Here is a 25,285-nt window from a genome sequence, read left to right on the forward strand (position 1 = left end):
ACCCACTGACCCAAACTGAGCCGCGAAGAGGACCTCGCGCCGCCCGTATAAGGAGCGGATCCAAAGAGCGGGTTCGGCAGATACCCCGCTCTTTACTAGCAGTTACGGCATTAAACAATTTGACAAAAGTGTGAATTTTTTATTTAATATAATTTAATTTTTTACACAATTTTTTACATTTTCTATACATTTCTTCTTAATAAAATCTTATAACTTTAGTTGCGCTGAGCCTCTCCAAAAAAAGAGACTGAGCTGAAAAAATGATACTTGTATACGAATCTGAATTTATTCACTTCGGAGTTATTTAATATTTTTGACATCTCAACATAGATGAAGAAGAATACGGAAGTCTGGGTATTTACAGGGCTTGCGACCTGTTTAGGCTGGTTAGGTGGTATTAGACACACAAAGTGAACGATGAATGATAAGGAGAGTGTTATATTACCATACCACAAAGTTATCAATGCTTTAATAAACAAGTAATATCTAATACCTAGCTATTTTATCTGAATTAGTGGTATAATATACACAAAATGAACGATGAATGGTAAGGAGAGTGTTATATTACAATACCACAAAGTTATCAATGCTTTAATAAACAAGTAATATCTAATACCTAGCTATTTTATTTGAATTAGTGGTATAATATACACAAAATAAACGATGAATGGTAAGGAGAGTGTTATATTACAATACCACAAAGTTATGAATGCTTTAATAAACAAGTAATATCTAATACCTAGCTATTTTATCTGAATTAGTGGTATTATATACACAAAATGAACGATGAATGGTAAGGAGAGTGTTATATTACCATACCACATAGTTATCAATGCTTTAATAAGCAAGTAATATCTAATACCAAGCTATTTTATCTATCTTACTTAGTGGTACACAAAGTGAAGTACGAATGATAAGGAGAGTGTTATATTACCATACCACATACTTAACAATGCTTTAACATACGAGTATTATATCGAGTACCTAGCTATTTTGTCTAACTTAGAGGTATTACATAAAATGAACGATGCTTGAACGATGAATGATAAAGAGAGTGTTATATTACCATACCATTTGACTAACTTTGGTTAATAATGCTTTTAATATACAAGTAATATTATATTTTGTCTGACTAAGAGTAAAACCAGTGAGATACACGACATTTCACGACATAAGTGGACCTCGGTCGTCCGAATACGGACTGAGTCATTGGACCCCAAGGTTTTCAAGGTGAAAACGAATATTTTGAGGACACTTAGCGTCACTTTGACAAATATGTACAAAAAAGACACTTTGTAAAAAAAAACATAAAAATGACATTCGCGTGTAAATACAAAATTAATTAGTTGATATTTGAATTTTAAAACAATATATTTTATAAACTTTATAAAATATATCTCCAACATTATTTTGACCACTTTTATTTTTGGTACATTTTAACGGTAACGGTAATTTTCAGTTGTGCATGTTTTCGGAATGCCCGGAAAATGTACTATATCCCAGCAAAAGAGGCATATTTTTAACTTAATATTTACCCGCTACAGGGCAGAAAGTGTTGTTTTTGCATTTTGAAGAAAAGGTATTGTTTATAATTTTTTTGAATATACTAAATATTTTTCAAATGGAGAAAAAACCTTCAGGTTTTACCTAAAAAGATCCGTTGAACAGTAAAAAGTTCAAAAAGTGGCTTGATATGAATTTTTAATACATTTTGTTTTATTTTGAAACCTTAAAAACGTTCTCCTGAAAAATCAAGTTTTTTGATTTATGACGTTCTTGAAAGGAGTGGGCGATGTGATCTTCAGGAATGGATTACTTTACTTACAACTTATAAATATTCAATGTTTTTTTGCTGATACTTTGTGGCACATTCATACAAAAAAACTAAACTTAGTTTTTTTAATATTTTATAAACTTTATAAAATAAAACTTTAAAATTGTTTTTAACTACTTTTATTGTTGCTGCTGTTTCTTGCTTTCAATGCTTTTAAGGGGATATTCGTTAACACAGAATTCATTCCAACGTGGACCACCGGAGAGGTCACATCGCTTACTCCTTTCAAGAACGTCATAAATCAAAAATTGTCAATTTTCAGTCGTGCATGTTTACAGAATGCCCATAAAATGTACTATATCCCAGCAAAAGAGGCATATTTTTAACTTAATATTTACCTGCTACAGGGCAGAAAGTGTTGTTTTTGCATTTTGAAGAAAATATATTGTTTAATAATTTTTTTAAATAAACTAAATATTTTTAAAATAGAGAAAAATCTTCAGGTTTTACTTAAAAAGATCTGTTGCACAGTTAAAAGTTCAGTAAGTGGCTTGATATTTATTTTTAATACATTGCATTATATTTTTAAACTTTAAAAACGTTCTACTGAAAAATGAAGTTTTTTGATTTATGACGTTCTTGAAAGGAGTGAGCGACATGTCTGTTTAAGCCCATTTTTTAAGGAATATACATAGGATATTTTTTGTTTGTTTTTATACAGAATTACTTTTTTTTCCTTACCTTTCAATAACTGTTTTCTTTGAAAAATAATATAATTATTTTGAAGAAAAACTTTATTTTTCGGTGTTTATAACGGTATTTTGAGAAAAAAATCAATTCCGTAAAATGTTACCTGGATATAGCGAAAATTATGTTGCGACTTAACGAATGCTGGGCCCCAACATACAAAAAATATATAAATTATAAAATGATACATGGAAAGTTCTGTGAGGGTACATTATTGTAATTTTAAAATATTAGTATGATAAAAAATAAATAATTGACTACATTCTGGAATATATAGCTGTATTTCGAAACATGTTTTTTTAAAAGATAATATAAATTAAGCATTTTTTTAAACAATAGAAAAAAACCTATTTGTTGTACAATGAAAGAATAAACAAAGACAGTCGAGTGACCTACTAAAGAGCAAGTGAATTTAACTCCAAGGATATTTATTATAGTACAGTAACAACTCGATATAACGGACAAATTGGGAGAAGGGGGTGTCCGCTAAAATCGAAAGTTCGTTATATAAAAAAAAGGTTTCATTGAACCAAAAAACTTTTCTTTTGTAAAGATGAACACTGTGTTAAGATATATCGCTCACTCCTTTCAAGAACGTCATAAATCAAAAATCGTAAATTTTTAGTTGTGCATGTTTTCGGAATGCCCAGAAAATGTACTATATCCCAGCAAAAAAAGGCATATTTTTAACTCAATATTAACCAGCTGCAGGGCAGAACATGTTGTTTTTGCATTTTGAAGAAAAGGTATTTTTTAATTTTTTTTAAATATACTTAATATTTTTTAAATGGATAAAAAATCTTCAGGTTTTACCTAAAAAGATCTGTTGCAAAGTAAAAAGTTCAAAAAGTGGCTTGATATTTATTTTTAATACATTGTGTTATATTTTTTAACTTTAAAAACGTTCTCCTGAAAAATCATGTTTTTTTATTTATGACGTTCTTGAAAGGAGTGAGCGATATAAGACAATAAATAAACAGTACGAAACACAAACAAAATTCTTTACAACATTTTGAGTATGTCCAAATACTCGTTCACTTTATCTCCAATTATATAAGTTATTATTTTTTGACATCTCATCAAAGATGAAGAAGAATAAAGTGATCACTTAAACCAGCCTATGACGGTCGTCAGCCCCATAAATGCCCAGCCCATACCATATTCTTCTTCATCTTTGATGAGATGTCAAAAAATAATATGACAAACAAAATTCTATTTATAGGCCCGAAGCCCGTTATTTAGAGGTCCGTTATATCGAGGTTTTACTGTACATGCAAAATTAGAGTGCATTGTCGAGTCGGCGAGTTAGTGATACGACCTTACAAGATATAATGCGATTATTTCAATGACGTTTTTAACTAAGATCATTAATTATACTCTTCTTCTTTCATTTAAGACATCTCAAGATAGATGAAGAAGAATATAGAATACTTTGTATATTAAAAGCATTGATAACATTATAACATAACAATAATATAACACTCTCCTTATCATTCATCGTTCACTTTGTGAAAGTGGTTTTACACAAAGTGAACGATGAATGATAAAGAGAGTGTTTTGAAGTCTTAACGAACTTAACGAAGAACGTCATAAATCAAAAACCGTCAATTTTCAGTTGTGCATGTTTTCAGAATTCCCGGAAAAAAATAAATATTAAGTTTAAAAGAAGCATATTTTAAACTTAATATTTACCCGCTACAGGGCAGAAAGCGTTGTTTTTGCCTTTTGAAGAAAAGGTTTTGTTTAATTGTTTTTTTTTTTAAATAAACTAGATATTTTTCTAATGGAGAAAATCTCTTCAGGTTTTACCAAAAAATATCTGTTGCACAGTAAAAAGTTCAATAAGTGGCTTGATATTTATTTTTAATACATTTTATTATATTTTAAAACTTTAACGACGACCTCCTGACAAATCAAGTTTCTTGAAAGGAGTGAGCGACTTGTGTGCGACCCATCATGACATGGGATCGAAATGCAGAGTGGACACCGCAGTAACAAAACGCGCGCTAAGAGTGTCAGAAATGAAGATTTTAAAGAGCATATCTGGCAAGAGTCCACGAGATAGAATAAGGAACACCAGGATAAGGGAAATATGCGAGATCGAAGATGTCGTTAGGTGGGGAAGGCAACGAAGGAGACAATGGTACGCGCATGTGAGGAGAATAGTACCATCCAGACTCCCCCATACACTGCACGGCCAACCCCAAGATAGATTGTTGGGTAATAAATATATCCAAAATTAAACACGGTTTAATTGGTTGAATTCTACATTTATTTACGTATATTTTAATACGTGACGCGTTTCGTTTTCTAAGGACATTATCAAACACTTTGTGTTTTTGATAATGATCTTAGGACATTATTTTATTTTATTTAATTTATTCGGGAATTGTACAGCTTATATATAAAAAAATTATATAAAACAATAGTTACATTAACAATAATAAACATTACATTACATTAACAAAAAATAGTTACGTTAAAAAAAAAGTCAATTAAACAATTCCACATTTATGTTATAAAACTATGAAAAAACATTCAGAGATTAAACAAAAAAAGAGTATTATACAAAATAATAGATTTAGCAGGAAGGAGAAGAAAAGGAGAGGAATTAATAAGGGTGGTTAAAGGATTTTTTTTTAGGTAAAAAGTTTAAAAATATATTTATAAATATACATATACATCATACGCATACATACACACATATATATATATACATACATATATGTACATATACATTATATATACAGAAAAAAAATTGTCATGCACCGTTCACCCCCCACCCATAACTTAACTAGGTTATTGGTAGAGAGTAAACAGAGTATGACCACTTTCTACTAACGTCTTTTTTATTATAGCTACACTTTTCCCGTGTGTTTGATAATGTCCACACACTGTGTGTTTGATAATGTCCTAAGAAGACGAAACGCGTCATGTGTTAAAATATACTTAAATAAATGTAGAATTCAACCAAATAAACCGTGTTCAATTTTGGATATATTACCCAACAATTCAATATGGAATTCTACCAACTGTCTGCAGTTACAATAAATACCCAAGATGATCACCAAAGAGATGGATTGACAGCTGGGAATCGATATCACAGGAAACTAATCCCTCTTAAAAACAGGCCACAAGGCCTGAAGACTAAGAATACCGAGAAGACTAAGAAGAATATTTTAATTGCAGCTGCCAGTAGTTTATATAATGATGCTGAACTATCTTTTAAGTCGAGATCCGACCGGGGCCCGATGATCACGAGGCCAAGGTTTGGATGGAGGCCGACTCGCTCGTGTCTGCGGCCAAATCGGGTGCATTTCCTGACTGGGCAACCGAACATATTACAATTATCCCCCAAGGCCAATAGGTATCTGCAAAACATATGGCAAAATGATATTTAACCCTTTGGTCACCAAAATGTATCGGCAATCGGTAGTCTAGCGAGAAATACCGGATCCGTCGGATGTGACGTCACGATTATTTATTTTAAGTATCAATTACATTTTCTGACTTTATGTTAGGTATTTTTTCACTACACATTTTAAATTCTGATATTTATTTCATATTACCCTGGACTGGTCCCTGGAGAGCAGGAGTAATCATGTTATCTTCGTGTAAGTAAGGATCAAGATAACACTGCGTCAATACCATGCAGTGCCCTATGCATCATTGGGTGCGGATAAGGGTTAGAATATGTTAGAGATTCCTTCAGGGTTTCATTAATTTTTTATTACTTCAATAAGTTATAGGTGCATCAATATTTAGAATTAAATGATACAATATTTACCCGCTACAGGCAGAAAGTGTTGTTTTGCATTTTTAAGAAAAAGTATTGTTTATTTTTTCTAAATACACAAAATATTTTTAAATGGAGAAAAAACATTCAGGTTTTGCCTAAAAAGATCTGTTGCACAGTAAAAAGTTCAATAAGTGGCTTGATATTTATTTTCAATACATTTCAGTATATTCTTAAACTTTAAAAACGATCTCCTGAAAAATCAAATTTTTTGGTTTATGACGTTGTTGAAAGGAGCGAGCGATATGTAAAATACTTGAATTTTGTCAAGTCGGGAGTCGGAATAATCGCCGGGTATGTATAAGGTTCCATATGCTCCACCTAGGGAGCGGATATGGTTTAATAATATGTACGAGGAGATGCATGAATGTTGGGGCGAAGAATGTTTACAAATACAGTCGCGTGGCGTTCTATTTTCTCTGCCCGCCCCTGCGGGGAGCAGTGTGATGATTAGTCAAGTTTTCAAGTTATACTATGGTTTATGTAACACGTTCTGCATGTACGGACACAGATATAGGTACGAGGTCGATTTTAGCGAATTGGGAATATAGCGAGATTTGTGTTTTTCAAACTGTGGCCAAGTTGCCTTGAGGAATTATTAGTCACACGTTCATGTTGTGAGGTATGTGTCAACACGTATTGTAGAGTCGAGGACACATCAGGAAGACGTGACACACGCTAATCTGGTAGTACTATGAATTTGGTTAATTCATTATTAAACTCACAAATGGTCAAAATTTAATTTGCATTTAGGACCAAAAAAAAAAACTAACTAACTAACCATCACGCTAGGCAGAGAGAATAGAGCTACACACCACTCTGTCCTTGCAAACATTCTTCGCCTCTTCCACGTTCATGCATCTCCTCATACATACCCGCCGATTGTTACGACTCCTAACCTAACCACTTTCAAGTATTTGGCATACCTGATCGTGCCATGTTTTTCTCGGTCTTCCTCTGCTTTTTTTCCCGCTAACATTCGCCTCATAAATTTATTTATTGATGAATGTTAGCATTTAGGACCAGTATTCGATAATTTGCAACTTAATTTTCTTTAACTTATGTGCAAAGGCAAATAGCCGCAAGTTAAAAACAGTAGTTTTGAGATAATGCTTTTTGCCAACACATGTCGCTCACTCCTTTCAAGAACGTCATAAATCAAAAATCGCCAATTTTCAGTTGTGCATGTTTTCAGAATGCCCAGAAAATGTCATATATCCCAGCAAAAGAGGCATATTTTTAACTTAATATTTACGCGCTAGAGGACAGAAAATGTTGTTTTTGAATTTTGAAGAAAGGGCATTGTTTAGTTATTTTTTTAAATATCCTAAATATTTTTCAATTGGAGAAAAAACATTCAGGTTTTACCTAAAAAGACCTGTTGCACAGTAAAAAGTTCAATAAGTGACTTGATATTTATTTTTAATATATTGTGTTATATTTTTAAACTTTAAAAACGTTCTCCTGAAAAATCAAGTTTTTGATTTATGACGTTCTTGAAAGGAGTGAGCGATATATCAAATTAATAAAATTTTGCGGCATTTTGGATAATGAATATCTCGGTAAAGGAGAGAGATAGAGCAAAATCTGTCATTGTATATGATAGAGGCCAGTTATAAGAATTCTTCGAGCCGTGTTACGCCAAACAGCCGCAACTTGAGTTACGGCTAGTTGCCTTTATGCATTAGTTAAGACATCTCTCGATAACTCAAAATCAAAAATAGATACTTATATTACAAAAAAGTGGTATTTGTGAAATTTCTTGTGGGGATTGCGATAGAAAATATATAGGTCAAACCGCGAGAATTTTAAAGATTAGAATTAAAAAACTTCGTAGCGGTCTTGTTAGTAATTATTTTTGGAATTTGCAAATCACATAATAGATACAAATCACTCATTCTACTCTCATAAATTAAAATTATTACACCTTGTTCCATATAAAGGCCAAATTATGAATGATTTAGAAAATTTAGAAATCCAAAAAAACTTAAATTCTAATAATAATTTAATAAATAATATATTTTTTCAAAATTCTCCATCTTTGCTTTTTATTTTTACCTTATTTTCAAACTACACCCCCTTGACTAACCCCCCTCCTCCTAACTTACCTCTCTCCTTATTTATAGAACAGATAATTATTTATTTTGTTTTAGTTTATATTTAGACCTGAAGATGGAAGCATTACTTCCGAAACTAGTCGTCATAATAAAATAAACTCAAGTGGTAAAAAAATATTAGATTAGATCTTAGATTTAAGTTTTGTCCTGACATTTCATGGTGGAACTGCATTTTATATAATAAAATAAGACTACTTATGTAATTTTTTCCACATGAATTTTATTTGACCAGCAACCGGGTTTCATCGTAACCGACATCATCAGACTTTTACAATTTTATTATATTATGTATATATATAATAATAATAATAAAACCCTTATCCGCACCCCAATGGTGCATAGGGCACTGCTTCATATGAACACAGTGTTATCTTGATCGTTTACACATGAAGGAAAGGTGATCAGCCGCTCCGCTTCAGGTACCAGTCCAGGGTGATATTGAATAAATATTATGGTGAAAATATCACTTATATTTATTTGATTTTTTGTAAATATATAAATGTAAATATATATATATATATATATATATATATATATATATATATATATATATATATATATATATATATATATATATATATATATATATATATATATATATATATATATATATATATATATATATATATATATATATATATATATATATATATATATATATATATATATATATATATTTATATATATATATATATATATATATATATATATATATATATATATATATATATATATATATATATATATATATATATATATATATATATATATATATATATATATATATATATATATATATATATATACATATATATATATATATATGTGTAAAGAATTAAATTGCAATAAATGACCTTTCTCGGATTTGAATATTTATTTCTTATAGCATGCATAGCACCCACAAACTTGAAGTGATTTCCATTTACGGCTAGTCTACCATATTAGGCGTTATAAGGTCTTGTTAAAAAAATGGCTATCGGTGACCCACATATTGAATTACAGCCAATTTAGTATTTCAAAGGTCACCAAAAATTATACCATTCTTGTACAATATGATTAACATAAACTTTAAAAAAAAATATATTATAGTCCATTATTAAAATATAAAGACATCGTATCGCCATCTCTAAGCTAGACAACATCTGGAATGACTGGGGTGAGAGTAACAACACCAAGATGAAGCTTGTCAGGAGTCCCCATGCGTTTATTTGATTTATTTATTAGAAAACAAACAGAATATTTAACAAGTAATAATAAATAATAAAACCCAATGGTGCATAGGGCACTGCGTCATATAAACGCAGTGTTAACTTGATCGTTTACACATGAAGGAAAGGTGATCAGCCCTCTTCTTCAGGTACCAGTCCAGGGTAATATTGAATAAATATGACAGTGAAAAAATCACTTATATTTATTTTACCCCCCTTGGGAATCGAACCCGGGACCTCCAGAACGGTAGCCGAGGGTGCTGACCATTACACTACGAAAGCGGACAAAAATAACATAAAAAATTAAATTTAAAAAAAATAACATTCCAGTTACATTTTTTCACTTGAGTAATATAATATATATATATATATATATATATATATATATATATATATATATATATATATATATATATATATATATATATATATATATATATATATATATATATATATATATATATATATATATATATATATATATATATATATATATATATATATATATATATATATATATATATATATATATATATATATATATATATATATATATATATATATATATATATATATATATATATATATATATATATATATATATATATATATATATATATATATATATATATATATATATATATATATATATATATATATATATATATATATATATATATATATATATATATATATATATATATAAATATATATACATATATACATATATATATATATATACATATATATATATATATATATATATATATATATATATATATATATATATATATATATATATATATATATATATATATATATATATATATACGTATTAGATTGCATACCTCTAGCAACAAGCTTCCTCGAATATGCAAAATCTTGTTTAACGGTGACAAGCCGGTCGAGAACACAGCCTCCATATATGTAGGTGCCTTATTTAATAGAGATTGCGTAACCAAGTTTAAACGTTAGAAATTTGTGTATATCAGCATTGAAATGACTCGGTTGATATTCATCTTAGCGTCACAGCATGACACATCTGATCGATCTGTATCATTATGGAAGGATAAACAATAATCTAATAGCGATTACGTTTAGAAACGATGAGAAAAAATCGATAATCCCCCGCTATCTTATACTTGCCTGTTCAATTAATACGTAGACTGACGTCATAGAACAAAATATAATTTATTAACAACATTCTGAGTGTGTCCAAATACTTGTTCACAAAATCTGGATTATCTCCAATTACAGGAATAACTCCTGTAATTAGAGATAATCCAGATTTTGTTAACAAGTGTTTGAACACACTCAAATCATTGTAAATAAATTATCTGGTTAAATTATAAGCATAAATAATAAAAAATGAAAATGGTATTTTCTAGCGTTATCATGTGTGTGATTATAATCCAGGATTCGGACCTCACATACTAATATAAGAGTTTCTGCTTGATAAAATGCTTCTTTATATCTCACCAATAGATGTCCTATGTGAAGTTCTAGTGATTCAAGAACAAGGTTTCTAAATTGGTTCATATATATATATAGAACTTCCAAGAATTTGAGTAGTGTGGTTGTTAATAATGGCTAGAATTGGTGAATGTTACACGTGTGTAAAGTGATCACTTAAACCAGCCTATGACGGTCGTCAGCCCCGTAAGTGCCCAGACTTCCATATTTTTCTTCATCTTTGATGAGATGTCAAAAAATAATACGAAAAATAACTCCTGTAATTGGAGATAATCCAGATTTGTGAACAAGTATTTCCCCTTCCATCCCCTTCTCAACCTTTTATTCATCTTTTACCACGTTCTCAGGTGGGGCCATCTCTCCATCGCTTTCCTAGCATCATCTGACACGAGTTGTATGAAATTTCGCATGATTGAATTGTGTTGGCACACCGTTATGTCCGCGTCGGCGTGTTCTGTGCTCCGCTATCACCAACTCCGGGAAATGCCTACAACAAGCGCCTTCGGCCGTCCGTGAATATATTAACGTATCGATTCGGGAAATCTCAGCCCGACACGTGCAAAATACGAGAGCAGACCGCCGCACGAGACTTTCCCACGAGTGTCGAGATTTGAGCTGTATTGAATCTGTAATACGTACAGGTCACCCCGACTTGCGAATACGACTGCTTTAGACTCAGTTGAATTAATAGAGATGTCAAAAAAAATACGAGATACACTTAGTATCTATCGTTTTTATACGAAAGAAGATGGAAGTCTAAGGGTCATCCCAGGGCTTTTTTTTGTTGTGAGGTCAAGGGATCTTGCATCCCTTATGTCACTGCGACCATATTAGGTCTATTATGACCTCCCTCTGTATCACAGCTCACTCTCAACACCTACAGGAGTCATGTAACTCATGACCTGTCTTGGTGGTAGGAGCTTTACCTTCTCGTAGTCCAGTAGAGGTCCTCCAAGGATGTGACTTCGTTTGCGAGCGAGTGCCTCACAATTATAGAGAATGTGGATTGGTGTTTCGTTATCCTTCATACAAAATTTGCATCCCAAATAGAACAATAGAAAATATACACTTACAGAAAATAATAAAAGGATAATGATCACAAATTTAACCACAATAACGCAGATGTTTTGTTGTATGGGTGTGAAACCTGGACCATCCAAAAGTACGAAAAAGACCGGCTTGAAGCATTTGAGATGTGGGTTTGGAGGAAGATGACCAAAACATCATGGGTCGTAAGGAAGTCCAACGAAAAGGTGTTGCAGGACGTAAAAGAAAGAAGAGAGCTTATAAATCATATTTTGAAGAGGAAGGCCAAGCTAATAGGGCACTCAATTAGACATAGCACCTTTCTTAGCAACATCTTCGAAGGAAGAATCTTGGGAAAACGAACAAGAGGCCGCCCCAGAACTTCATACTTCCAGGATTTGAAGCGGCTCATGGACGTCTCCTCCTATTCGCAGCTCAAGAGGATGGCGACTGACAGAGACAAGTGGCTGACACAACAAGGCGCTGCCTTTAGAAGATGATGATGAACGCAGATGTCCTACAAATAATTAATTCGAAAAGTGATAATCCGCAACATTTTGAAACAATAGAAATACAAAAAAATATAAATAATAATAAACCCATGATTAACAATATGACAATGACTAAAGCCTCCCCCCTATTGTCTATGTTCCCACTAATAAGGAATAAAAAATTATAATCAAATAAGTAAATAAAAATAAGAAATAGCCCCTACTGTCTTCAACCGTCAACGTCCCAAGGACCCAACTCTAAAATTTAGAATTACCTTCGACATACGGTGTTTGAAAATGATGCGGAATGCATCGAAACACGTGTCACGGTAGATTTTAAGAAATAGTGGTATTTACTAAGTAAAAATTTTAATTAAAAATGGATAGGTACAATAAATGAACAAATGTTCCATAAAAATATTTATTTTTTAACATCTCATCAAAGATAAAGAAGAATATGGAAGTCAAGGCATTTATGGGGCTGAAGACCGTCACAGGCTGGTTTAAGTGATCACTTTACAGACGTGTAACATTCACCAATTCTAGCCATTATTGACAACCATACTACTCAAATTCTTGGAAGTTCTATATATATATATGAACCAATTTAGAAACCTTGTTCTTGAATCACTAGAACTTCACTAGATACATCTATTGGTGAGATGTAAAGAAGCTTTTTATCAAGCAGAAACTCTTATATTAGTATGTGAGGTCCGAATCCTGGATTATAATCACACACATGAGAAACGCCAGAAAATACCATTTTCATTTTTATTATTTAAGCTTATAATTTGACCGGTAAATGCCCATATTCTTCTTCATCTTTGGTGAGATGTAAAAAATAATATGAAAATAACTCCTGTAATTGGAGATAATCCAGATTTTGTGAACAAGTATTTGGACACAATCAAAATGTTGTAAATAAAAATCTTTAATAGGATTTTTATGGAGTGTGTTGAAGTTTTTGGTGAAATTATTTTAATGTTTTTGATTTAAAATAAACCCTGATGATGAAAATGTATTGTCGAAAGCGGTAGGCTAAATTGAATTAATAAAAAGGGGTGAAAACAAAGTTAATTAATTTTATAAAGATACTATAAAATATGCCACAAAGTATCTGCGAAAAACATTCAAGAAATGTTTTAACATATCCAACTTCCTATTCTTACTATCCTACCTGCAGAAAAGCCTTAGAAAATAGAGAATATGCGGGCCATTCCTTGAAAAAATACTTAGACAACAATTACACCTTCTAAAAAAATATTCACGTTCGCCAATATACGTATAAAAATAGTAAAAGGTATATTGGTTTAAGGTTTTTTTAGATACATTATGTAGCTTAATAAAAGCAAGTAAGCTGTAGAGAATTTGGGGCAAGTTGCTTTCACTTGTGGCTATAAAAAAAACAATATGAGATAATACAACACTAAGCGGTTATGTCATAGCGACACATCTGTACAATACAACATGTAACTATCCGGTGGAACAAGTACAGTAATACCTCGATATAACGGACTGCTTAGGGGGAGGGGGAGTCCGTTAAAGCCGAAAGGCCGATGTATAAAAATAGTTGTTTTTTCTCCTTTATTAACGGCCCTAGACAATTTGTGCATAAACAACATTTTGAGTGTGTCCAAATACTTTTGGATTATCTCCAATTATAGGAGTTATTTCATGTTATTTTTTGACATCTCAGCGTAGATGAAGAAGAATGTGGAAGTCAGGGCATTTACGGGGCTTACGACTGCCATAGGCTGGTTGAAGTGATTACTTTACACGCGTGTAACATTCACCAATTCTACTCGTGATTGACAACCACACTACTCAAACTCTTGAAATTTTATTTTATATGATCCAATTTCAAAACATTGCAAAAGAATCACTAGAATTTTCACAAGAGACATCTATTACACGTGTGTAAAGTGGTCTCTTAAACCAGCCTATGACGGAGCCTCGGAAACGCCTAGATTTTCATATTCTTCTTCATCTATGTTGAGATGTCAAAAATAACATGTTGTATACTTAATGATAAAATAATGTTTTCTCCTTTGAAGATTTTTTTTATTGGTTCGAAAAGTACTGGTAAAAACAAGGATGAACATATATAACAAGGAATTATGCATTAGCCTGATATATTGTAATTATTATCGCTTTATAATTAGGAAGTGACATATTCCAGATAACGATATGGTCCGCGAAATCATTGCCGAGGTTTTGCATTCGGTGTATAGGAGTATTGAATCCAGACACTGTCCGGCTGTTATTACAATCAAATATATATATGACGGTTTTTCGTGTTTCTGGTTGGGGCGTAAATTTTATCATTTGCAATAACAAGGGAAAGTCTAATACTTATATTATTTTTAATTTTATATATTGTTTGAAATAAATATAAATAGCTCTCCTTTTGAAAATATGAACACTGTATTTAGATATAAATAAACAATACAGACCACAAACAAAATTCTACTTATTGTCTTGGGATACTCGTCGTGAAGTGACGTTGCTGTTTGATATCGACGGGCTTGCTTTCGGTAATCCTGCTTAGGAAAAGAAATCAAGTTTTATTCGCTCTTTTGAAGTTATCTGTTTTTCATTATTATTTTTATAGTCAACTCTCTCTTAAATTGCAAAAAATATTTATAAAGTAGTTGAATTTCGTTATCTGACGAACGGTCAATAAATGTTATTAGATCGTCGAGATGTGATCTTACCACTGATAACTTTTTTGGCAGTGTTGTTGTTGCTCCGACTAGGTGCAGTCTACGAACAGGACGGCATTATGTCTCAAATTCTAGTACTAGACGTATGACGTGATTTTCATGGCCACTTAAAATTGTTTACATGCGGCAGCACTTGAATTTAAGCATGTATAATATTAACAGGACGTTTTTAATTTTTTTAGACTTGACTGGATTTTTTTTGCATGATATACGAAGTCTGTTGAATAGAGGTCCGTTATATCAAGGTTTTGCTATATACATAACGTGTGTATTATGCTTTTACAATGGACCACTGCTATACGATCTCAATACAATATCAAGGCATCCTAGAGAGGTTTACATAAAGGCAAACGGTACAGAAAATATGGAGTTCCACAAGGAAGACTTCTCGGCCTAATCTTCTTCGTGGATTAATCGATTATGTTTTAAATGGAAAATGAAGTTTAATGAGGGTTATCTTGTAACGTTTGATGATCACTATCCACTTCAGTGCTCTAAGCACCGTTGTATACTAAAATGGGTCGAAATAATAGAAAAATAATTGAAGACATTGATTGATTGAGAAGATTCAACAATGATGAAAAAACTATTGAGATGGAAATATGGAAATCTGGGTATTTACCAGGCTTCCGCACTAACATCAAATAAGGAAAGAGTGCAAGGTTGATATAACCGTCATCGATAAATTTGAGAAATGTGTTTTGAGATGGTTTGGGCATGTGAAAAAAATAATTAGGGGAGGAACAGCAAAGCAAATTTATGAGGCGAATGTAGTTGCCAATAGAAGCAGAGGGAGACCGAGAAAAACCAGCCCAGCACTGCAATCCAACAACTTAGGTATCTTTAACTTTATTGGTAAGGTATAAAAATGTAATTTCTTACTCTATAATTAGAGAGGTCGTCCTAAAGTCATCTCTGGCACAATCCAAATCTGTTTTGTCCTTATCTGAAATAAAGAGAAAATGTTTATTAATAATGTAGATAAATAAAATCTCTTCCTTTTCACACCTCCAGCTGCACCTAATGGTGTATAAGGCACTGAATAATAATGACATCTTACATACATATACATAATGTAGAAAGGATCAAAAGAGAAAGTAGGTACACACAATTTATACAAAGTCGTTTCTTTGTACGGTAATTAAGGAACGTTTTTACAAAATAAAAGATTTTTAATGAAAAAAAGTAGTTGATCATATTTACAATGTTGTTATTTATTCAAAATATTATTAAAATCCTTTTTTTAATTATCTTTAAATGCTATATTTCTATCCTTCAAATTGTTCTGACAGCCATTCATAAAATAATAAACCATTTTATTTTAATCTTTATTTCCACGTGTTTTTTTTTTTATATAATAAAACTCGTTTTGACCGTACGCCATTTAACTTTTCGGCATATAATAATTCTTTATTGAAGAATAATTCATTATTATTTAGTATATATTACTCAAAATAGTAATTTTCCCTAAACGCAATGTCCTGTTAATGTCAGGTTGCCGCCAGAGGTCGAATTTCGTTCCTTTTTCGAACCCCGCCGCCCAATCACCGCCAGCCTTCGACCATAGATAAAAACATGGCCGCCACGTCATAAAGTTGGGAGTCGTTCTAATATTGGCGGCGCTCGTCGGCTGCGAGTTTGACAGTTGTAATGGCTGTTATTAGCATATTCAATTCGCTTCAGAACCAAATTACGGGAATCTCACAAACGGTCGGATCGACTGAGATGTTTATTTATATTTACGTAGGATTTTATTGCGACGTATTAGAAAAAAACAACCGGTAAATAAATCACCGATTATTGCGTTTATTTGCATAAACAAACGGGAAGAACCCATGGTTTAATCAGAAAAAAACTAGTTGTTTTAAAATATTAATGCCTTTATACGTAAAAACATACATACATATATATATATATATATATATATATATATATATATATATATATATATATATATATATATATATATATATATATATATATATATATATATATATATATATATATATATATATATATATATATATATATATATATATATATATATATATATATATATATATATATATATATATATATATATATGTATATATATATATATATATACATACCAATTTATAAATTGAAATAATTTCTGAATGCATACAGCGCAATTTTTTTATGTAATAAGTATGTTATATTACAAAATATATTATATTCTATTTATATTTCATTTTATCAAATTAAAATAATATGTCCTCACTGAGTTTTCTCGTGGCGCATTTTACACTATTTATCTAGCAAATTATTTTTTTGTTATTCGTCCATCACGGGTCACGCAATCATGGATAACGTGGCCAAATAACACGATCAATTACGCATTCCTCCACCTGCATTATTCATTTTATAACGGCTCTTATTTAACTTATTTTATCTCGAAATACTCTGTGTTCTTCGGATTAAACGTGGCATATATGACGATCTACATATGTTTTTGTTTTATGTACAAAGATTTGGAAATGTTCAAAACATTTTAAAAGCTAGTTTTAACCAAATTTGGGTGTATAACTTTAACAAATATACACATTTAAAAAATAAAAACAATGATTTGAAATGGCGCTACGTGAAATTCATGTAAATTTGACGTAAAATTGAAGTTTCAAGATTACGTGCTTGATTCAATAGACTTTTATTGTGACCAGATGTTCGCATTTATCTCGTGGGTCGCGGGTGACCTTTCCTAAGCTGTCGCGTTACCTTGGATATCCTTGTGTTAGCAGGTAAATAAAATAAAACATTTGTACTTCATTCGTCTAAACCAGGCCTGGTCAACCCAAATTACACCCGGGCCACATCGATGACCTTAAATTTTCCCAAGGGCCGCATACAGACATTAGAAAAAATAGTCAAATTGTTTTAAAACAACGAATTTCATATTTAAAGTGATTGTAAGTCCAAATTATAAATAATTTGAGTGCAAATGTAATCAGAAAGTACAATCAGGGTAATTATGAAAAAAAACATTACTACGACCAGATGTGAGAAGAAAACACACATTGAACAAACAAAAAATGTATTTGTATAGTAATAAACATTAAGATAATTTTTAACAATCAAAATTATTAATTATGAAACATAAATCAAACAATAAGTATTCACAATTTTATTTTAAAATTAAAATGTAACTTTGTTTTAAAATCACTTTCAATATTTTATTAAAACTTAATTATAATGTCTACCGGTTTCGAAGCTTACCGCTGCTATATCAAGACTGATCAATATTTTAGAATTGATCAGTCTTGATAAAGAAGCGGTTAGCTTCGAAACCGGTAGACATTATAATTAAGTTATAATTGAATATTTATAGTGATTTTGAAACAAAGTTAGTGCTTCAAACATGAATAGTAATTTTATTTGAAATAAAACCAATTTATCAATGGCCACTCAGTGCGAGATTTGAGTATCTTTTTGCTTACTTAATTTTGTTGAATCTATTTCAAAAGTTGCACAACTTAACTGGTTTTCGAGATTTTTCGAGATTACATTAAATTGGCGATGCCAAAGACCGTGCGAACGAATATTATTTACTGTTTTTATAACAACATGCATGACTTTGGTCATAGATAATACTTGAGCGTATAAATTTTGTTGATATATCAAACCGTGTATCACAAATATACATCACAAGTTGAAAAATATATTCCTCATATAATACATGACCGCGGGCCGTGGGTTGGCCACCCCTGGTTTAAACATACATATTCATAAACCTCGACTGCCTAATTTGATAGAGGAAGAAAATATTCAACAGAATTTACAAAATTTGATCATTTTAATTTGAACTTTTCAACGTGGCTACCTACGTCCTTCGTGATAAGAATTTGATAGGCGTGAAATTTCCCTATCGGGTCCACGGCAATTACTCTTCAATGATAGGCAGGAAACATTTAAAACATATTTTTCTACCATAAACGCCTTAGTAACAAAATATGAATTACACTAGATTAATATTTTAAAAAGACCATATTTTAAGTACATAAAGCTACTTTATGAGACCTATTTCCAAGAAAAGTTGACGCTTTTTTTTTGTTATGACTTTTTATTCGAAAAAATTACGTTTTTTGTTTGAGAAAAGGTGAATTGTTCATAAATAATGTCAAATGCAAGGTAACTTAACAAAGAAGGGTTTTCATACAACCATTCTAAGTAGGTACTTAGTTTAAAAAAAAAACGCCTAATAATTATTATCTTAGAAGATACTACGTTTAAAAAATGTAAAAATACATGAAAAAAATGAAGGTAGCCTTGAATAAAATCTCATAAACGTAGTAGGTACTATGTATATATTAAAAACATATTATTTTAATATATTTAGTATACTTAAGCATTGTTAACTTTGTGGTATGGTAATATAACACTCTCCTTATCATTCATCGTTCACTTTGTGTAAAACCTTTTAAAAACTCTACTTTACGACTACCGGTTTTGGAAAAAAACATTCGATTTTAAGGTCACAGTAATCAATTTACACTTGACGTAAAGAAAATTGACACATTTAAGAAAAAAATGGCAAAAAGGTACTAGACCAAAAAAAATAAGGAAATTGTGCCATAAAAAAATATTTATTTTATTTTATTTATTTATTTATTTATTTTCATAATACATAGATACATTCAATATACATATTCATTTCATATACACATTTATTATACGTATTACGGCTCTTTAGGCATGGCCTGTGTTGAGCCGAATACTAACATGGTAATACAAAGTTTATAAGTATATATTTTTTTAAAATTTTTAATATCCATATATTTTTTTTAATGATTAGATTATAAACATAACATACAGGAGATACAAAAATAATTTATGTTTTAAAGTTTTTCAGTGTGATAATTACACCTGGACTTTAATTAATTCACTTTCCACCTTGTCCCTTCCAATGTTAAGTAACCATCGACGGACACTGTTCTTAAAGACCTGATCACTATATACTCGATCAGTTTCACCAGTTTATGAAAGAACGTTTCTCCGCCTTTTTTATATGGTTAATTGAAAAATATAATAATGTAGTTGGATTTCAATCTAAAGATGACGTGAAACTGAAGAAAATTGACACATTTAAGAAAAAAATTGGCAAGAAGGCGAAAACCAAAAAAAAAAGGAAATTGTGACCTAAATAAACATACTTGATCAATTTCACCAAATCCAGTATTAGAGAACGTTTCTCCGCTTTTTTCTATGGTTAATTGAAAAATGGTTGGATTTAATCTCCCCTAAGTTGGTGTGGTCTAGTTTCTAGACAACTCGAGGAGTAGAGATCGGCCAGTGAGTCATATTAAGTACTTGATTGCTGTATTGTATTGCTGTATACATTACACTGCCCATCCACCGCAGGTGGGATCAGGTTATAGCCAACTAGTCACCCGCCACCCGTCAACTGATCACCTTACAAGGAAACTGCTGTGCGCAACAATGGGAGAGTTGGACTAGACATCGTCAAATATTTATAACATCGCGAATTTACAAAAAGAAAGGAGACCGAGAAAAACTTGGCTTGATCAAGTAAGTCAAATACTCGAAAGTGGTCAGGTCAGGAGTCGGAATAAATAATAGGCCGGTATGTATGAGGCAGTGGCGTGCCTAGGGTTTACCAGTAAGGCAAGGCCATTATTTTTCACATTCGTGAATACATGATGTACCTATAATTTCTTCATGTCATATCATTCCCAGTATAGTTAGCACCCAGAAAGTATTATAAATATAAACAATGTATTGTAATCATTGTAAAAATATGCATACATGTAACTTTTGTAAGGTATAGCCATCACCTTTAAACAAAGAAAATGTTCACTATCATAAAATATCTTCCTCAGATATCAACCATTACCAATAAGTACCATCACCATATAATGGCATGCATAGTGTTTAATAATCATATAAGCGCACGATAATTTAAAAACAGTCACAAATTAATTATGTATTTTTAATCATTTGGTCTAGATTTAGTCATTTTTATTTGGAGTTTTTAGGCAGGCCGGGCTTTTGGGCTTCTAGGGAAGTACCGCCACTGGTATGAGGTGTCTGCCTCCGTGGTGTAATAGTTAGTGTGTAATAGTTAGTAGTTAGCTAATGCGACGGAGGTCCCGGGTTTGATTTCCAGGGGAGAGATCAAAATAAATGCTAGTGATTTACACTCTTATAATGTTTATTTAATATTACCCTGGACCTTAAGAGCTGGACTCATCACCTTCCTTCATGTATTAACGATCAAGATGACACAGCGTTTATATGATGCAGTGCCCTATGCACCATTGGGTGCAGATAAGGGTTTGAAAGAGCAGAAGAACGCTTGATTAAATTTGTCAAATATGTACTTGAAAGCGATCAGGTTAGAGTCGGAATAATTGGCAAGTAAGTATAAGGAGATGAATAAACATGATGAGATGAATGCAGTTGGAAAGTAGAGCAGAAGAAGACCGAGAAAAACTTGGCACAATCAAGTATGTTAAATACTGGAAAGTGGTCAAGTCAGGAGTCGTAATAATCTGCGGGTATATATGAGTACAATACGAGTATTTCTAGGAGTACCGAAAAGTTGAGTAGTGTGGTTGTCAATCATGGGTAGAATTGGTGAATGTTGCACGTGTGTAAAGTGATCACTCAACAAGCCTATGATAGGTCATAAGCCCTGTAAATATAAAAATGTGACAGTATGCATGAAAAACCAAGACTTTTATATTCTTCTCCATCTATGTTGCGACATCAAAAATGTAATAATTATTCCTAAGCGGATAAACCCAGATTTTACAATCTAACACACCTTGGATACACCCAAAAATGGCGCGAATAGGTTAATTTAGTCCAGTTTTCTTTTCGCCTTCAGTTCGAGTCTGCTTTTATCAACCTGTATCAGCAAATGTATCTCGACATGTTCGTTTTCCATAAAGTTATGGTCATTTCTCTTGCTGAAGACTTGGTGCCATATCGGTATGGTAGCATAGCCATCCCACCGTAGTCCGAGAGATGGAAAAGTGGAAAATATGCGTTTCATTAAGATAGAAACATGGAAAGTGTATCTAGAACCTGTTCGAAGATAAAAAGACTGGAATAAGAGACACTCGGTCAAACTTGTTGGTCGTTTATATCCATAATGGGATCACAAAGGTTTTTCTTTTATCAACAAATCAAGCAGTGAAATACAATACAAGACTGAACGATATTGTTATTTATTCTACCGTATTTGACAAAGTTTCATCAAGTTTTCTGTATGTAAATTATGTTTTCTCTAAATAAATATTATGAAATTGCTGTAATGTAATTAAAAATGATAAATGTACTTAAAAATCTCCTTGCTTTTTGCAGAAATACGGTACGTTGTCTTTCACCATCGTGTAAATTTATTTTTTCCAGTTAAAAATTCTACCATTGTTTTCTCCTCTCTCCCGTTGATCTGACATGTTTTCCTGTTAAAACACGTCTAAAATAAATAAAAAATACATTTATGTAACTATAAAAGAAACGATTTAAATGAAAAAAATAGTTTATTTCCATATGCTTACACTTCAAGGAGCGATTTTTTAAATTTACGCTTAAAGGAAATTTCTAAATTTCAAAGAAAAACCAAAACTTCTTAGTACACTAGGAACATCTGTAGTTTAGATAGACACTGAGCCTGGAATAGCTCGGAGCTGGATGCTTGCAATTAAGTGGTAAGGGCAGAGGAAGCGATAAGGAGGATTTGTCATAAATTTTATGACAACGCGCCCGCTGGAAGGTCAATAAAATCTGATTGTGCAAGTCCGCGAATTTCCAACATTGAAAAAGGATCTAAAAAATAACCTAATAAAACACTAAACCTCAATAAAGCATTATTCCTCGGGTCGATTCGTCCAAGCCTAAAAAGGGCAAAAAACAATGAATGCGCAGGATTGCCGTATCAAATCGAATGTTTAAAAAAGCCAGAACACAATACCGTGGCTTTTTGTGCGTTTTATTTCATCCACGGAGTTGGGAAATATGTTTTAGAGACAGAAGTCAATGCTTCTATGACCTTCGTTGTCCTGGAACCTCCTTTGGGTCTCTTTTGGGTATTGTCCAAGAGGTCACTGTACCTTTAAAACATGCTAATTAAATTCTGTCTCAAGACGTTGTTCGCATTCAAATACCTCCTGATGTTGTGAATATATCGATTACGTAGGCATGTGGCTCTATAGCGTTTTTTTTTATCACTTAACCCTATCAGTCTTTTTACTGATATCTCAACATATATTAATAAGAATATTCAAGTCTTGCATTTACAGGGTTTACGACTTTTCATAAGCTGGTTTATATTATTCTGATTCCTGACCTGTACACGGCTATTTATTTATTATTTAATAGTATTTCAATCACTTGCTTATGTCCAATTTTTTCGGCCTTTCACTGCTCCTTTTTCCAACTATATTCGAATCATAAAACTGTTTACCGTTCTTTCCTTCCTCATTCGTTCCATATGTCCAAAACATCTGAACACTTCATTGTTAATTTTATCGATAGTCCTTATCTGAGCCTCGCATTCTTTCCTTATTTCACCATTCGAACATCTATCATACGAAGAAGAGGAGAATTTAGCAAAAATGCGATCTTTCGTATGCGATCGAACCAGCCTATGAGAAGTCGTAAGCCATTCGAATACCCAGACTTCCATATTCACAAAATTGTTTAATGTACATATAAGGGTTTGAAAATGTATGATGAGATGCCTGAATGTATGAAGAATGAAAAGAGTCTGAAAGAATTTTAAAAATATTTATTTATTTATTTTATGAATATGTAAATATATTATGTAAATTAAGTGTAAATAATAGTTTATAAAAGTGTAATATAAGCTAATTAAAGAAATAAAATTCAAAATTCAAAAAATCTTCTACATCTTGATTACATTGAGATGACAATTTTTCACCGTTTTTTTCTTACCCATTCGTTAAACTCTTTCTTATAATTCTATTACCAACATTCAGAAAACACGTGGAATAATCAAATATTTATTTACATTTTAATTGATATCTCGACATAGATGAAGAAGTTTATTTTGGGAGTATGGAAGTCTAGGTATTCATCTATACACTGCGTAACATTCACCATTCTACCCATTGTTGACAACCACATTGATCAAATTTTGCAGTATTATGTTTATAATATTGTATTTATGTTTCAATTGAAAACATCTTGCGTGGTGGACGACTAAGGCGCGGAACAAAATGTTTTTTTCAGTCATAAAACAGGTTTTATACTTAAAGTTACAAATCATAAGGTAAGGTATGGAAGGAAACGGAAGAGGCCTATATCCAGCAGTAAAAAATAGAAATTTAAAAGAGAGAAGAAGAAATCCTTTGAACGTCCTTATCACTGTCAGCGGGGCACGTAAGTCAATACAAACTAACTATCGAAGTAGATGAAAAGCGCAGTGGACCAATAAGGCGCGGAACGAGAAGATTTTTCCGTCATAAAACAGGTTTCATAGCTAAGGTAACAAAACGTAAGGTAAGGTAATAAAACCATGCGTTTCGTTTCCTATTAGTGCATTGTTTATGTGCAGTTTTCAGGAAGGTACAATGGAGTCAGAGGTGCAATTCAACATCTCGCAGAACCTGTCAGCAGTTAAAATCTCAACCGGTGAAGAGTATGACATATGTGTGACAAAATTCCTTACCGAGTACGCCAAACGTGCAAGAACGCGATATGCCGATTGGGCCGAATTCAGAAACGAAACCGTACTGAAGATATAAACGGCATTTAGTCTTTCCCCTCAAATTCAAATACATACAGTAAAGCTCATCTAAAACTAAAATGTTTATAATACCGTACAAACTAAATTCCTCTCAACTAGCGCGTGGCCTCAAGTTTGGGGAGTAGTGATTATTTTATGTATTAAATGTTAAATCAAACACAGATTTTTTTTAAAGATAC

The 25,285-nt window shown here is 31.6% G+C and overlaps 1 protein-coding gene across 1 annotated transcript in view; it reads right to left on the reverse strand.

Moving 5' to 3' along the window:
- Positions 1-16,303, reverse strand: part of LOC148302915 (uncharacterized) — a 54,544-nt gene extending 38,241 nt beyond the window's left edge. Inside the window, exon 1 of the mRNA XM_088270856.1 lies at positions 16,238-16,303. The gene's annotated coding sequence lies outside the window, so the exon portion shown is untranslated. The remainder of the gene's footprint in view (positions 1-16,237) is intronic.
- Positions 16,304-25,285: the final 8,982 nt, after the last annotated feature.

The sequence above is a fragment of the Brachycentrus maculatus genome, unplaced genomic scaffold (assembly GCF_059751285.1).
Source record: "Brachycentrus maculatus isolate JH-2025_06_01 unplaced genomic scaffold, ASM5975128v1 h1tg000397l, whole genome shotgun sequence".
Classification (NCBI taxonomy): domain Eukaryota; kingdom Metazoa; phylum Arthropoda; class Insecta; order Trichoptera; family Brachycentridae; genus Brachycentrus; species Brachycentrus maculatus.